General features: G+C 34.8%; 1 pseudogene; it reads left to right on the top strand.

Moving 5' to 3' along the window:
* Positions 1–3,005: 3,005 nt before the first annotated feature.
* Positions 3,006–3,421, top strand: LOC103253091 (annotated as a pseudogene).
* Positions 3,422–15,699: the final 12,278 nt, after the last annotated feature.

The following is a 15,699-nucleotide window of genomic DNA, read 5'->3' as shown; positions in this document are numbered from 1 at the left end:
ATGGGATCAAACAATTTGTTTGGTTGGTGGACTGAATCAAAAAATGGCTGTCTATAAGCAAATTGGAAATGCCAAGCATACTTCTTAGTGTAGAGGATGGGATTCAAAGTCTTTGGGAGATTGTACTTCTTATGTAAGACCTGCTCACCCACACTGGAAGGGTCCAAAGGACGTAACTTTCATGACTACTGCAAGAAACAAATTTGTGAGAGGAGCTCCCATATCCTGTGATTGCTCTTCTCTGTAGGTCAGCTCTCACAGTGGGGAATGCAGTCATTGAATTAGGAAAGCTAAATGCAATTTAGTAATTGGATCCCAGGGTAGCAGGGACAAAATGGTAGCACTCAGTTGCAAAAAGCAAGGTGGATGTGCTTACTGTAATGGACAGCAAAATCAAAGCAGCAATCAGAGTAGTCTGACTAGTGGATATCCATGGTGTTGATTAGCTAATCATGGTGTTCCTAGAAGTGAAAAAGTTAGAAAACCAACTAAATTATTACTTGTTATGTACGGGTTGAAAAGTTTTAGGTCAAGTGAATAAAAGCCTAACTTGAATCATAAGGAAAGTCTCAGTCAATTCCCTAGTTTATAGAACCAGAACTTCTTGAGTGAAGGGGAGATTGGGTCCTTTTGAAGAAAAGCTCCAGTACATTGCCAAAAGTCTATACTGTTAATCTGTCTCCTAATCTTTCCCAAAGATACCTACAACTTTTTTCTAGGTGTCTTAATCTATTAGGGTTGCTAGAACAGAATACCTACCATACACTGGATAACTTATCAACAACAGAATTTTTTTCCTCCAAGTTCTGGTGGCTGAGAAGAACAAAAAAAGATGTTGACAGATTTAATATGTTGCTGAGGGCCTACTTCCTAGTTCATAGGTAATTGCATTCTACTTATAACCTCATATCACAGAAAGACCAGAGAAGTTATCCAAGGTCTCTTTTTATAAGGGCACTAATGTCATTCATACTGGCTCCACACATATGATCTAATCATTCCACAGGTGACAACTCCAAATACTATCATATTGGGGATTCAGTTTCAACATACGAATTTTGGCAGCCATTGGACACTGACTCTTAACTGACACTAATTTCAGGAGACCCAAAGCATCATTATGACCTGCTTAATCAGAGTAGGGACTCATACATGTCGGATGATCAATAGAATTTTAACTCAGATACATTTCACAATGGGTCTAGTGTGCTCCCAAATGCATCCTACAGACATTTCCCCAGTTTCAGAATGTATAATTGGAATAGATATACTCAACAGCAGGTCAAATTTCAATACTGGTGCTCTGACCTGCGAAATGAAGGCTATTATGGTGGGAAAAAACAAGTGGAAGCCACTAGAACTACTTCTATTTAGGGAAGTCTTAACACTTATAAGGAGAACTCTGAGTATGATTACTTCACTAGTTTCTGAAATAAAATGTTGCAGAGAAGTATAATGTCAACTGAAATCTTTACCTTTATAAATATATATTTTTCTTATCTAGATTCTTAAAAGATGTCCATATTTAAACATTTAAATAAAAACACTAACATTAATTTCTTTAAATTTGGCTTTTAGTATCTGTTTTATTATGAAAATGCAAATCTTTATTTAGATTAAGAAAGGGTTTTTAATTTTTAAAAATCATTTTTTATTTACTGTATTCACCTTTTTAGAAATTCCGTTTTTACATAAAATATCCAAAAGCAAATATATGTTACATATTGTCTTTTTAGTTTTCTCTTCTTTTTTTCTGGCTTTTGTAAGACTTTTTCAAGTTATGCTTATTATGTATTTAATTTTAATCAAAAATCTAAACTCCTGCTTATTGCCTCAATTAAAATTTATATATAATGAGAAAATTAACCTTTTCTGTTCCCACTTTATTATCATAGTTTAATTGTCAAATTAAAATGTCCCCACCCCCACTATGGATTGGAACATGAACTTAAGTGTTTCTTATTAATTGAGTTATTTGATGGGAGATATTTGTTCTGACTCCACAGGCAGATATCATTCTTTTTAACTGCATTATATTTTTAAAAGAATAGTGATGTTTTTATCCTCTGCTAATCCTTACAAAGGGTAGGTTATATTTATACAGGGTTTAGAGTTGAAACGAAGGTGAACATCTTTATTAGACTATATCGTGTACAGTTTATAAATGTTTAGACAATCTTTAACAATTTAAAGATAAGGGCCATAGGCAGATATGCAGGGAAAATAAAGATTTCAACTCCAACAATGAATTTGATAACAATCTCTTTTCCACTTACAGTCAATTGAGGTCTGTCTTTTAATAGTCAGCCACAGAGATGTCCCATGTTTTATTTCTCATGACTATCGATGTTAGATGGGATATAAGTACTATTGTGTGAAACCTGGTTGGACTGGCTTCTGAAAATGTTTGCCTTTTCCAGAGGTGACTTTGAGATCCATTGTAGCTTTGGCTTATTCTCTACTCCAGTCCATTCTACTCCGAATTAAGATTAATGCTAACATTTGATGAAATCTTTTGTGCTTACTTCCAAGACAATATTTTTTTTTGAGTAGGTAGTCAATGATAGAACTACCTCTTCTACTATAGTTTAATATTTATTATATTACTAGCAATTTGTTAAAAATTTCCAGGATCAGGATACTGCTTTTTCTAATTTTCATAATGGATGACAGAGGATATATGGATATATATACAATATATATGTATGTGTATGTCTGTATGTATACATATATATATATAGTGTATATATATATGTAACTTTCATGAGAATAATGGACACCGACCTTTCAATGTCTATGCTCAATTTTTCATTTTCTCTATATCCTAGAGTGTGTTTTTGTTTGTTTTATCACAAATATTATGTCACTGTCTTACATACAATTCATCAGTATTTTCCTATTCAGCTAAAATTATTTAGGATGGTACGCAAGGCTCTTTTAAAATCAAATCATAGCTCTTCTTCAGCGCTGCCTACCGAGGTGGCAGCCATCTCCTACCCAGCATCATGGCTGCCCTCAGATCCCTGGTGAAACCCAAGATCATCAAAAAGAGGACCAAGATGTTCATCCGGCACCAGTCAGACAATACGTCAAGATTAAGTGAAACTGGCAGAAGTCCAGAGGTATCAACAACAGGGTGCATAGAAGATTCAAGGGCCAGATCTTGATGCCCAGCATTGGTTACGGGAACAACAAGCAAACAAAACCCATGCTGCCTAGTGGCTTCCGGAAGTTCCTGGTCCACAATGTCAAGGAGCTGGAAGTGCTACTGATGTCCAACAAATCTTATTGTGCTGAGATTGCTCACAATGTTTCCTCCAAGAACCACAAAGTGCACAAAGTCATTGTAGAAAGAGCAGCCCAACTGGCCATCAGAGTCACCAATCCTAATGCCAGGCTGCGCAGTGAAGAAAATGAATAGCCAGCTCATGCATGTTTTTGTTTAAATAAAACCATAGAAACTGCCCTCTGTCAAAAAAAAATCAAATCATAAAGCATTTCTGCTACATGGAATTACACATTGCTGGTGTGTGATCTTAAACTACAACCTGCACAATACTTCCAGAATACTTCCTCCAGTCCCCTGCCTAATGATTGGACTACAAAGATCTTGAGCCTGGCATGCAACCTTCAATTGCCACGATTCTCATTTTTCCATACCATAACCTTCATTCTTTTAAAATTTCCGCCTGAGAACTGTTGAGTTTGTCCCTACTCGTGTTATGCATTACCTTTCCCATTTCTCTGTTTCCAGTATTTCATCTGATGTAAAACTATCCTTACTTCCTTATGCTGTAATCTCTCTCATTTCTGTTTTTGTGCCTCTGCTCTTTTCTCTTCTGGTGACACACTTCCCTTTCTCAAACACTCTTTATCTGTTAACTCCTCTTTGTCCTGCACATTTACTTAGACTTTCACTTTGTCTTAGACGCCCACTGCGATTTTCCAGAATGAGTTAGACTAATCTGACTAATGTACTATCACAAAAATCCATTCAGGCCTCTCATAGCACCCATTACACTCTCTTTTATTCTATGTTTACATTTTGCTGTCTTTCTCTTTCTAGACATGAGTTTCTCAAGGACAGAAATGCATCTTTTATCTCTGTATCCTCTGTATATATAAGTTATGTAAGGAGTTCTAGAAAAATTTATTAAATTGATAAGTATGTGAATGTTTACAGTTTTCTAAAGGGGATATTTCAATTTTAAAATATGTATTTTGATTAAGACTGATATAAATTTATGGCAACATTAGAAATAAAAAATGACTTTACTGATTTATCACTGCCTTTTCTTAAAGAATTATATTCTTTATTCTTGGTGACCATATGTGTCACAGCATTGATTTATTTATTCAATAAAACACTATTTAGTGCCTTATGCCTATAATAATTGTGAGCAACATGTCCTATAGTAAAATTGAGTTCTGTATTTCCTAATAATTATTTGGTTTTCAGAAATGCATTTTAGTTATTGTCTGTATGCTTTAGGGCAAAAAGAAAAAAAGTAAAATAAATTTGTTTTCAGTGCTTCCAGGGAAAAACTTTAAAAATTCCTTTGTACCTTTTGCAGAGTGCATCCAGAAATAAAATTATTACAAAAGGATCACTTTAGGAATTCTACTCTCAAAGAGTCCATTTGAAAACTGTTCTATGTAAAATGAAGTAAATGGAGATAAGCAATAAGGACATCTCATAAATCCCAAGGTAAAACTGAATGCAATGCCATTTCCAGTAACATATTATGAGAACAGGATGTCTTGGGCTTTGAGCTTCTTCTCCTAACTCCTTTATAAGTCCTTAACATTTAAGCCAAAGTCAACTCTGAAAACTTGAACAGAGAAAAACATTCATATCTTCTACTTGAAAAATGAATAGAGTGTAGTTTGGGCATCAAAGTGATAAAAATGTTTGCCTCCTGAAATAGGTATTATTTGCTTACCAATATTATCTGTAGCCTCTGATGTTCTAGAGTTTTCTTGAAGATACTTTTCTTCTATTATATTTCCATTAGCAGAGTGATAGGATTTTAGTTTAGCTTGAATTTGTTTTACTTTTTTTCTTTTTAAATCAGTGGGCCACATGTTTAATTTAGTAACTTGGAAAGAGGTTGGTATTTTTTATTTTAGTCTCCTGGGACCTCAAGGCATATTTTTCAGGGTACAATTACTAACATCTGAGTTATTTGGTTTAAGTCATTTATTTGTCAGTGGTTAGGACTGGAGTTTGACTTTTAGTAGCTTCAGGAAACATGCTCTGACCTTTACTCTTGATAAATTAACATTCAAATCCAAACTTGAGGATGCCTAATTAGAGTAGTTTTTTTCAACTTTTCAAAGCAACTGTGCTTCAGTCTTTTCCAAGAAGTGAGGTAGAAGAGAAAGATGTTTTACTGCACATCAAAATAAATTAAAATTGTAAATCTTTCATTGGGTTGGAAAATATTAGTCCAGGAAAAAGTTAAGGCCCTACTCATTTCATTCCATTTTCCCACTCAAAGATAAAATTAGGTTAATATCATAACCAACTTCTGAGTAGCACTAAGGGGATTGAAACTGTTCTCCCAGACCAGAAGGACTCTAGGTCTCATATCCTTTTAAACGCTATTTTAGAGTTATGGAGTACAAGTGAGAATTTGGTACATAAGTAGACTGTATGCAGGTGAAGATTGGGATTCTAGCTGGTCCTCTCTCCCCTTGGTAGTCGATCAGATATCCATTGTGTTGCCACATGCCTTCCTCCTTTCTCCTTCCCTCCCTTAGCAGTACCCAGCATCTACGGATCCCAACCTTGAGCTAGTGTGACTAGTGTTCAGGGCCTGCTTACGAATGAGAAAATGTGGTATTCAGTTCTATGTTTCTGTAGTAGTTCACTTAGTATGATGGTTTCCAACTGTATCCAAATTGGTACAAAAGCTAATATTTTGTTCCTTTTCATGGCCACATAATCTTCCATTGTGCACATGTACCACATATTCTTTATCCAGTCCACTTTCAATGGGAATCTGGGTTGGTTCTATGCTTTTGCTATTGTAAATAGTATGACACTAACCATGCATGTGCAGGTGACTTTTGGTAGAGTGATTTATGTTCCTCTGGCTATATTCTCATAAGTTTTCCTGGATCACATGGAAGCTCTATTTTTAGTTTTTTCAGAAAATGCCACACTGCTTTCCATAGTGGTTGAACTTTCACAGTAATTTTGCATAGTAAAAGTGTCCCTTGTCCCTTTTTCTTCATAACTGTGCCAACATCTGTTGCTTTTTTACTTATTAATGATAGCCATCCTTATCAGTGTTATGTGGTATCTCATTGTAGTTTTGATTTGCATTTCTATGATGTTAGTGAGGATGAGCATTTTTTCATGTGTTTTTTGGTTTCTTGTATGTCATCCTTTGAGAAGTATCTGCTCATGTCCTTTGCCCACTTTTAAAGGGAATTTTTTTCTTCAAGTTTGTTTAAATTTTTGTGGCTTTTGGATGTGAGGTTTCTGTCAGATGTATAGTTTACAAAATGTTTTCTCCATTCCAATGGCTGTCTCTTTACTCTCTTGATGCTTCTTTTACTATGCAAAAGTTTTTCAGTTTATAAGGTCCCACCTGTTATCTTAGCTTTTGTTGTACTTGCTTTTGAGGACTTGGTCATGAAATCATTGTCTTCTCTGATATCCAGTAGGGTGTTCCTTTTATTTTCTTCCAAGACTCCCATTATTTGAGGTTTTACATTAAAGTCCCTGATGCATCTTTAGGTGATTTTTTAGTGTGGTGATAGGTAGGGGTCCAGTGTCATTATTCTGCCAGCTTTCCCTGAATATTTGCTAAATATGGCTTCCTTTACCCAGTGTTTGTTATTGATGGCTTTGTCAAAGATGAGTTGATTGAGGGAGTGTGTTAGTTCTGGAATTACTGTCCTGTTCCAGTGGTCTATGTGCCTATTCCTGTGCCAATAACATAATGTTTTGGCTACTTTAGCTTTGTAATATAGTTTAAAATCTGGATGTGTGATACTTTCATCTTTGTTCCTTTTTCTGAGGATTGTTTGTGGTATTTGCGCTCTTTTTTGCTTCCATATGAATTTCTGTATTTTCTTTTATAGGCCTGTGAAAAAGCCTATAGGGCAGAATCAAACAGGCAGAGAAAGAATCTTAGAGTTTGAGGACCAAAATATTGAACTACACAGTCTGACAAAAACAAGGAGAAATGCTAAAAAAAAAAAAATCTATATATACATATATGCAAAGACTATGAGAAGTGTGGGACTATGTAAAGAAGCCATATCTGTGATTGATTGGAACCTCCTGACAGAAGGGAAAACTGAGAACACTCTGGAATAAACCTTCCATGAGGTCATGCAAGAAAATTTCCCATATCTTTCTAGAGAGATGACCATCCAAGTTCAAGAGATTCAGTGAACCCCTGCGAGATATTACATGAGAAGACCATCCCCAAGACACATAGTAATCTGCCTTCACAAAAAAAGCATGAAAGAAAACATTTTAAAAGCAACTAGAAAGAAGGGTCAGACCACCTACTAGGGAAGACCCATCAGCATTGCAGCAGATTTCTTAGCCAAAACCCTACAAACCAGAGGGACTGGAATCCCATCTTTAACCTTCTCAAAGGTAAGCAATTCCAGCTAAGAATTTCCACCCCACCAGGCTAACCTTCGTCAGTGATGGAAAATTAAAATCCTTCCCAGAAATCCAATCCATTAGAGAATATGCCGCCTTCAAGTTGCTGGGTTAAAGTGAAAATGCACTTAGAGAGCAATGGAGTAGAGTCTGGTCTCAGTAAATCCAGCAAATATTTGGACGTCAGAGAGAAGAGTGGATTTAGCTAAGAAGAATGGAAGGAATGATCAACCAGGTAGGAGAAAAAACAGAGTGAGTATTCCTGAGGTCAGATAGGAAGAATGCTTTAAGGATGGGGTGGTCTCATGTCAAATGCTTTATGAAAGGTGAGTAAAGATGAAGAGAGAGAATTCATGAAGAGAGAGGATTTAGTGAGATAAATGCTTTTAGTGACCTTAACTGAAATGGTTTCAAAATTTTGATTGAGATAGGTTAGAGGTGAAGCATTTTAAGAAGGTAGTGACAATAAATATAGCTAAATTATTAGGAAATTTGTTTAATGTGAAGTGGAGAAAGAAATGAGGCAGGAACTGGAGGTAGTACAGGAATTACAAGAGTATTTTTTGGTTTTGAGATGGAAACTATTATAGCATACCTGTATAATAATGGAATTATTCAAAGGAGAGGGAAAAGTAGCCTTTTAGTATGAAATAAACATTTTTTTCAGCAAGAAATAATTGACGGTGTCTTTTATATAAACGAACAGAGTGACAGATAGAAGGGACGAAATACAGAAGCAGTTCAAAGGAAAAACTGACAAAGACCACTCCATATGAGGAGAAAACACCCCATAAGAGGGGGCACATAGTCAAAACCCCAGTCCAAAATGTCTATCCTTGTAGTAAATAAAAAAGATAAACAGACCCCAACCCTAGAGTGAAATAGGAATTCAAAGGACAGTCTTCAATATGTGTGAGAGCTAGGCAGAAAGTCTGCACTTAAGGAATCTAGTTACTTCCTATATCTAAAGATAGAGCCTTTTCAGATTCCCTTTGGAGCAAATAACACAACTGAGCCTTCCCACAGCAACACTTTATTGCAAGCTGCTAGAGCCCGTGGGGGAAGAACTGATTATCAATACATATTTTCACTTTAATAAAGAATTAGAATGCATTGATTACACTAATAGTAGGCATGAGATGTGAATATTATTCCCTTGATAACCTAATGGATAAAAGTCAGGCATCTGAGGGCAGGAGGAGCTAACCTATAACTATGTGAGTTAGCAAAGATAAACCAATTTGGGGTCAGGAAATTCATAAGTCATCCTAAGGATTATAATTACAATGAGAAAAACTAACTCCTGGCTGTGCGTGTAATATATTCTTACAAATAACGAGACCTTTTAAATATTTTCAAATGTTAACATATTATTCATTTTATTTTTTATATTGAGAAATATTAGGTAATATGGAAATGTCAATAAAATATTTATATATTGTTTAACAAATGATATAAGCAAATATTCTTATAATTCCACAAAAAATTAAAGGCTAATACTACCAAAACAACTCTGTCTTCCTGCCCTATAATACTTTCTACTCCTCTTCCCCTACAAATAGCCACATTTCTTTTGTAATAATTGTTTACATGCCTTTCTTGATTATATCTAATTTTATATCTTAAAGCATCTTTAATTCCTTTCCTCACACACACACTGTCTAAGATAAAATTATTTGATGATACTTGTAAAAACACAAAAGGAAAGACTTTATTCAGCATCACTACAATAGGTATGGAGACCATGGTGGTGAAATTTTGCGGTAGACTGGAAAGATTGGGCTGAACTCCAAATACAGCATGGGCAAATGGGAATGTACAGCCAAGGATGGTGTTGGTGGATATAAAATTACTAAGACTAAACAACAGGGGAAAGTCAACTACTGGTTAAATCAACCTAACAAGATACTTGCTGAAGAAAGACGAGGTTATTGAATCAAACCCCCCATTTTTTCAAAACTTAACTGTACTGTTTCCCTTTCTTAACTGCCTGATAATCAGAGATATAACCATGACTTACATTTACTGAAAGCTTTACTATATGTCAAGTATTCTGCTAGGTGTTTTACATTATTAAATGCATTATATAATTTGATATTGACATTACTTATACAAAATAGATCTCATTATTTTCATTTTACATGAGAAAAGCTAAAGCTCAGGTAATACACCTAGCAAACATCAGATAGAATTTTGATCTTATCTGTCTTACTAAAATAAGCAATCCTCTTCCTAAGCATGGCATACTCTACTACTTTTCATTAGGTGATGTAAGTAACAGATACTGTGCAAATACTAGGTTTGAGCATAGTAAGTTTGTTAGTGTCTACTCAAGTTACTAAATATAAATAGGTCTTTTTAGTCAATCTTTGTCTCAGGGTAGTTGTACTAACTGTAATGAGTAAAAAATGCTGGTTTTATGCCTATCTGTTGCCTTCATTTATGTCAACAAAGGTAAGTATATATTTATAGATAAAAATTATATAAAATTAACTCATCAAATACTATTTAATTACATTTTAAAGTAATAATATTAAGATAGCCAGTCATTTTGAACACATGTAGGTCAGTATAGACTTTTTCACTAAAATATACAAATTAGAAACTCTGAGACGTCTTCCTATAACAATAATATTAAATCCTACATAAACAAACTTTTAAAATAAAATTTCAGTCTCTCAAACGTGTAAGGGAAATATCCAAGGGCAACCAAAAAACCAGAAAATAGTCATCCAATAACAAAAATTGACACCAATAAACAAACACAAACTCAATGATTGACCCATGAGTAAATGCCAAAATTTATGCCAAGATGAAGAGCATACTCCTTCTTCTTGTCCCAAAAGTGGAGATTGGAGTCATGAGATTCCCACATTAATCCTGTATCCAACACGTGAGCTAAAGCAGTCTAAGATAAATAACCTTCCTCAGGTCCTAGGTGATGCAAATAATAATGGTCTCTAAAGTAAACCATTAAAAATTTGAGCTCCCAGGATACCAAATTTTGAATTAATACTCATAAATTTTCATGTGTACAAGAAAATAAGGCAACACAAATGTTGACAAATACAAAATAGCATCAAATTAGACACTCAAGAACTTCAGATATTCAGATATTTTATCAGATACACTCAAGAACTTCAGATATTCAGATATTTTATCAGATACAAGATATAAAAATGCATGAAACATTTAAATAATTAAGTACAAAATAAAAATAATAATCAAATAAAGAAAACATAACAATCTTAGATTTGAAAAAATAACTAATAGAACTGTTAGATTTATGTTAAAATGTTGTCTATATTTATATTCTATTAATATAATAACTATAACATATATTAAGATGTAAGTATTATATTAATATTATCTTAAAAACAAAATAGAGGTGTTAAGTAAGAAAAAGTTTAAAAGAGTTAGTAAACTACAAGATAGATCCAGATAAATGACCACGATGTACATAGAAAAAAAACAGAATAAAAAATGAGAGCAAAAAGACATAAAGAATAAAATAAGAAGGTTTAATGTATCTAAACTAAGTCCCAGAATGAGATATAGAAAAATAAAGACATTATTTGGGGTGATAATAGCTGAGAATGTTCCAGATATGTATACAAAAGTATAAGAATCATATATTCAACAAATGTTTAAAAAGGGAGATTTCCACTCCTAGTCACATTTTAATAAATTGGCAGAAAAACAATGACAAGTGAAAATTATAGAAAGTACACAGAAGAGAATAAGAGAGAGATAGAGGAGAGAGAGGGCCAAATACTATATTTAATGTGTTGAAAAACTAAAATTTTGACAATATATTCAAGGAAAAATAAAGATCAATAACTAAGAAAATTTGAAAGATACCTATTGAAATTTTAGATATAAAAATTTAGCTATTAAAAAGGAAAACACAGTAGATGAGTTAAACTAAAGGTGAACTATGCTGTGGAATTGATCTGAAAGAGCAAGAAGAAGAAATTATTCAAAATTTTCTAAAAGTAAACAGAGAAATGGAAATGAAGGTAAATAGAGTGAAAGAGAACTAGAAATTAGTATGAGAAAGTCTAATTAAAAACTCAGAATAAGAAGAGAAAAACAAAATGGGTTTGTGAAAAAAGAACTGTTTGCTGAAAATATTCTAAAACCAGTGAAAGTCACAAAACAATAATTTCAAGATGCCAAATTAGAATAACTAAAAGGGAATGCAAAATTGGCACTTTATAGTAAAACTACAGAACTCAAAGACAAATAAAATATAAAAGTAGCAAGAGAGAAAAGACAGTTGAAAGTGGATTTCTCAATAGGAAATAAAGACAATGAAAGCCAGAAAATGAGAATAGTATTTTCAATATGAAAACAGAAAATACCGTCCTATAATCTAAAATTCTGATTTTTTTGTTATTGTTATTGGAATATCACTCTGTCACCCAAGCTATCGCCCAAGTGCAGTGGTATAATCACAACTCACTGTAGCCTCTAATTCCTGAATTCAAGTAATCTTCCTGCATCAGCCTCTCAAGTAGCTGAGACTGCAGGCGAGCACCAGCATACTTCATTTTTTTTTTTTTTGTAAAGACAAGTTCTTGTTGTGCTGCCCAGGTTGTTCTCAAACTTTTGGGCTCAAGCAATCCTCCCACTTCAGCCTCCCAAAGTGCTAAGATTATGGGTGTGAACCACAATGCCCAGCCCCAGCCCTAGTCCGTAATCTATACCTGGTAGAAATCTTTTTACAAAATAGAGTGAATAAAATCTGGGAGAATTTGCCATCAACAGACCTAACTAAAGGAAATTCTAAAAGCCACACTTTAGGCAGAAATGAAATGTTCCCAGATGGAGATGTTGAGATGTCAGAAAAAAAAGTATAGAAAAAGATAAATACATGGATAAATATAAGAAAACAAGGGTTATAAATATAATGACTTGTGAGTTTTTTAAATATTAAATATATTACAGTAGTATATGAATCAGGAGAATGATGAATACAGCTAAAAATGAACTAAGGGACGTGGGCAGAATTTCAGGAATGGCAGAATATACCATTCTGAAAAGAATTTCAGGAATGGTAGAGTAAACCTCAGAATATGGGAGAGTTCAATAGACCCTCTCCCAGCAAAACAATTTAACTGATACATTTTTTTAAAAATCACTTAAGTATCTGGAAAGTGTTCTAAGGATATACAGCAAATAGAGAAATATTCATTTAAGGAAATATACTAAGTTAATAAGAATATTAAGAGTCTATGATATTTGAGCTACATCCTGATCTTTTACCTCTCCCATTCAAGTTTTGTGTTATAGAAACTTTACCTAGGGCACTATACTCTGGGCAGGTGAGGCCAACAAGACAGAAGCCAGTTTTCTCTTACCCCAGATTATAGTCTAGAGATGCAGATTTACCCCAGAAGGCACAGACTGCCAGCCTTTCTTATCTCCTCCAGAGTCCTGTTATGGAAGACCTTTCCAGGCACTCGTGGCTGATAGGATACATCTCTCTTTCTTCACCCAGGCCCACAATTATAGTGAAAGAACTATTTCAGGCATCATGGGCTGAGAGTACTGAGGTTCTAATTTATTTCCCCTACAGTTTACTTGTAAGAAGGACACTCCATGCCAGGAGAAGAAAACTGAAAAGAACATGGGTTGTCACCTACCAACAGTGTCCACCTACCCACTCAAAAAGAGGGAATTTTACTTCAGTAAAAGCAGTGCTTCTCTCATAGCTTCAGTGTAGTAAAAAAAAAAAAAAAAAAAAGAGTTCTGCTCAGGGTTGCGGGGAAAGGCAGACCACATGAATGAAGAGTCCAGCAGTTTTGTCTGAGGGGACAGATTTTATTGGGAATTGAGTGTGGCAAACTCTATACTAAATGCATTGTTGAAAATAATGAAAATCTCAATGGAGCACAATTAAGAGGAGGCTGGCAGCTCCACAATACAAACAAAACACCAGAGCAGCCATAAGTTTAATAGAGACAGGCAGGAAGATCTCTTATGGAATTAAGTCAACACTAGGATCAGGAAGGTTGATTGCATGCTCTAGGCTGCATCCACAGGGGAGTAATGAGAGCAGGGCAGATTTGAAAACATTTCCTAAGCTGCATCTAGACCCATCAACACAAGGCAGAAACCTCATGAGCATGAGCACATGGATCTTAAACACAACCTCTGACCAAACACTGACTGACAGGAAGCCAAGCTTAAAAATCAAATCACACTCATCCCTGGAGATCTATAAGACTGTGTACACGCTTAATCATGTGTCCCCTAAGAACAATCAGAGACAAAACTTTCAAGTCACTTGTCCCTGTGAAAATGTAGGGCAAGAAAATGTAAACTCTCTGAACTGTGATAGCAGCCTCAAAGCGACACATACATCTAATGGTAAAGGATAAAGGTCTTACTGGTTAAGGAGACTTAAACCAAGGCTTTGACAAATAAATGGCTTATGTCATCCCAGAGGCTACCTCTAGATAAAAATATAAAACCAATTTAAAGATAAAACCAAGAAGAAAAAGTTGAGTAAGGTCATCAGAGGCTGCACACAATAGAGAAAATAAACATCGCAAAATTAGTTTGGCCAAGCCAAACTAATGATACCAAACAAATGATAACAAAACAACAATCCTATCACTCCTGAGGGAGAGGGAGAATCGGTACACAGAGTTACTACAATATATTACCTAAAATGGTCAGTTTTCAACACACAATGCATGTAAGAAAAAGGAAAGCATGACCCATGTGCAGGAAAAAAGGTGTGGCCCATACCCGTGCCTTAAAATTGTCTGAGAGGGTGAACTTAGCAGGCAAAGAACTAAAGCAAATATTATAAATTTGTTCAATGAACTAAATAAACCATGGTTTAAAAAATAAAGGAAAGTATGATAATAATGTCACCAAATAGAGAATATCAATAAAGATATAGAAACTATTTTAAAATATAGTGACACTGAAAAACACAAAAACCAAAATGAAAAACTCACTAGAAAGGATAATAGTAAATTTGAGATGACAGAGAGTCTGCAAAATTTAAGATATATTGATGAGATATACAATCTGAAGAACGGAGATAAAAGAAGTACGAAGATTTTTAAAAAAGGCCCCAGAAAAAATGTTTGAAGAAATAATGACTAAAAAGTTCAAAATTTGATTTAAAATTCAATGTGCACATCCAAGAAGTTCCATGAAGTTCAAATAGGATAATTGCAAAAGGATCCACATATAGACACATTTTTAATGTTATGCAGTAAAATGTTGAAAGAAAAAGAAAAAAAAAAAGGAAAATGAAAGCACCAAAGAAAAACGACTCCTCATATACAGAAAAAATCCTCAATGAGATCAGTAGCTGACTTCCCATTGGAAACAACTGCAGTAAAAAAAGCAATGAGAAGACATATTCAAAGTGCTGGAGTTAAAAACAAACCAACAAAACAAAAACCTGTCAACAAAAAAACCTTCAATACAGCAAACTGTCTTTAAAAGATGAAAGTTAAATTTAAAAAGCATTCTCAAATAAGTAAAGCCCAAGAGAATTTGCTACTAACAGAAAGAAACATAAAAGAATGTTCTTCAGGCTGGAAGCGGATAAACCAGACAGTAATTCAAATTCACATTAAAGAAAAAAGAAATACACCAATTCAAGATGGCCATTTGAAATCAGCTGATTGGTTCCTCTTTCACAAAGCAACCCGGGGAAGAAGGCCCCAGTCATCAGAGACCCTCAGCAGTCAGAGCAGGTTGAGACAGAGGACAGATCCCACAGTCTGCAGAGGATCACTGAAATACAGAGCAGAAAGGAGAGAAAACAGGCAGCCTATTTTGGGGCCAGGAAGCCACCTCCCCACCTGGCTTGCATCAAAAAGAGGGAGAGGCCTTTGGGTGTGAGAAATGGTGGGTGCAGGAAATTAAGAACTTGGGCTTGCTCCCACTACAGACTCGGAGGGTCCCTCTAAGCTTCATGGGACTCCAGCCCCATGTGGGAAATTGTTTGGATATGGCACAGTTATGTTCTGCCAGAGCCCACGTGGAGCTGGGAATCCTTTAAGGCTCTAAATGTATGTATGACTAAACCAACCCCG

This window comes from Carlito syrichta, unplaced genomic scaffold, assembly GCF_000164805.1.
Source record: "Carlito syrichta isolate Samal-C Ts95f unplaced genomic scaffold, Tarsius_syrichta-2.0.1 Scaffold199710, whole genome shotgun sequence".
Classification (NCBI taxonomy): domain Eukaryota; kingdom Metazoa; phylum Chordata; class Mammalia; order Primates; family Tarsiidae; genus Carlito; species Carlito syrichta.
Note: the sequence above shows the minus strand (reverse complement) of the source record. Positions and strands in the feature narration are given on the sequence as shown.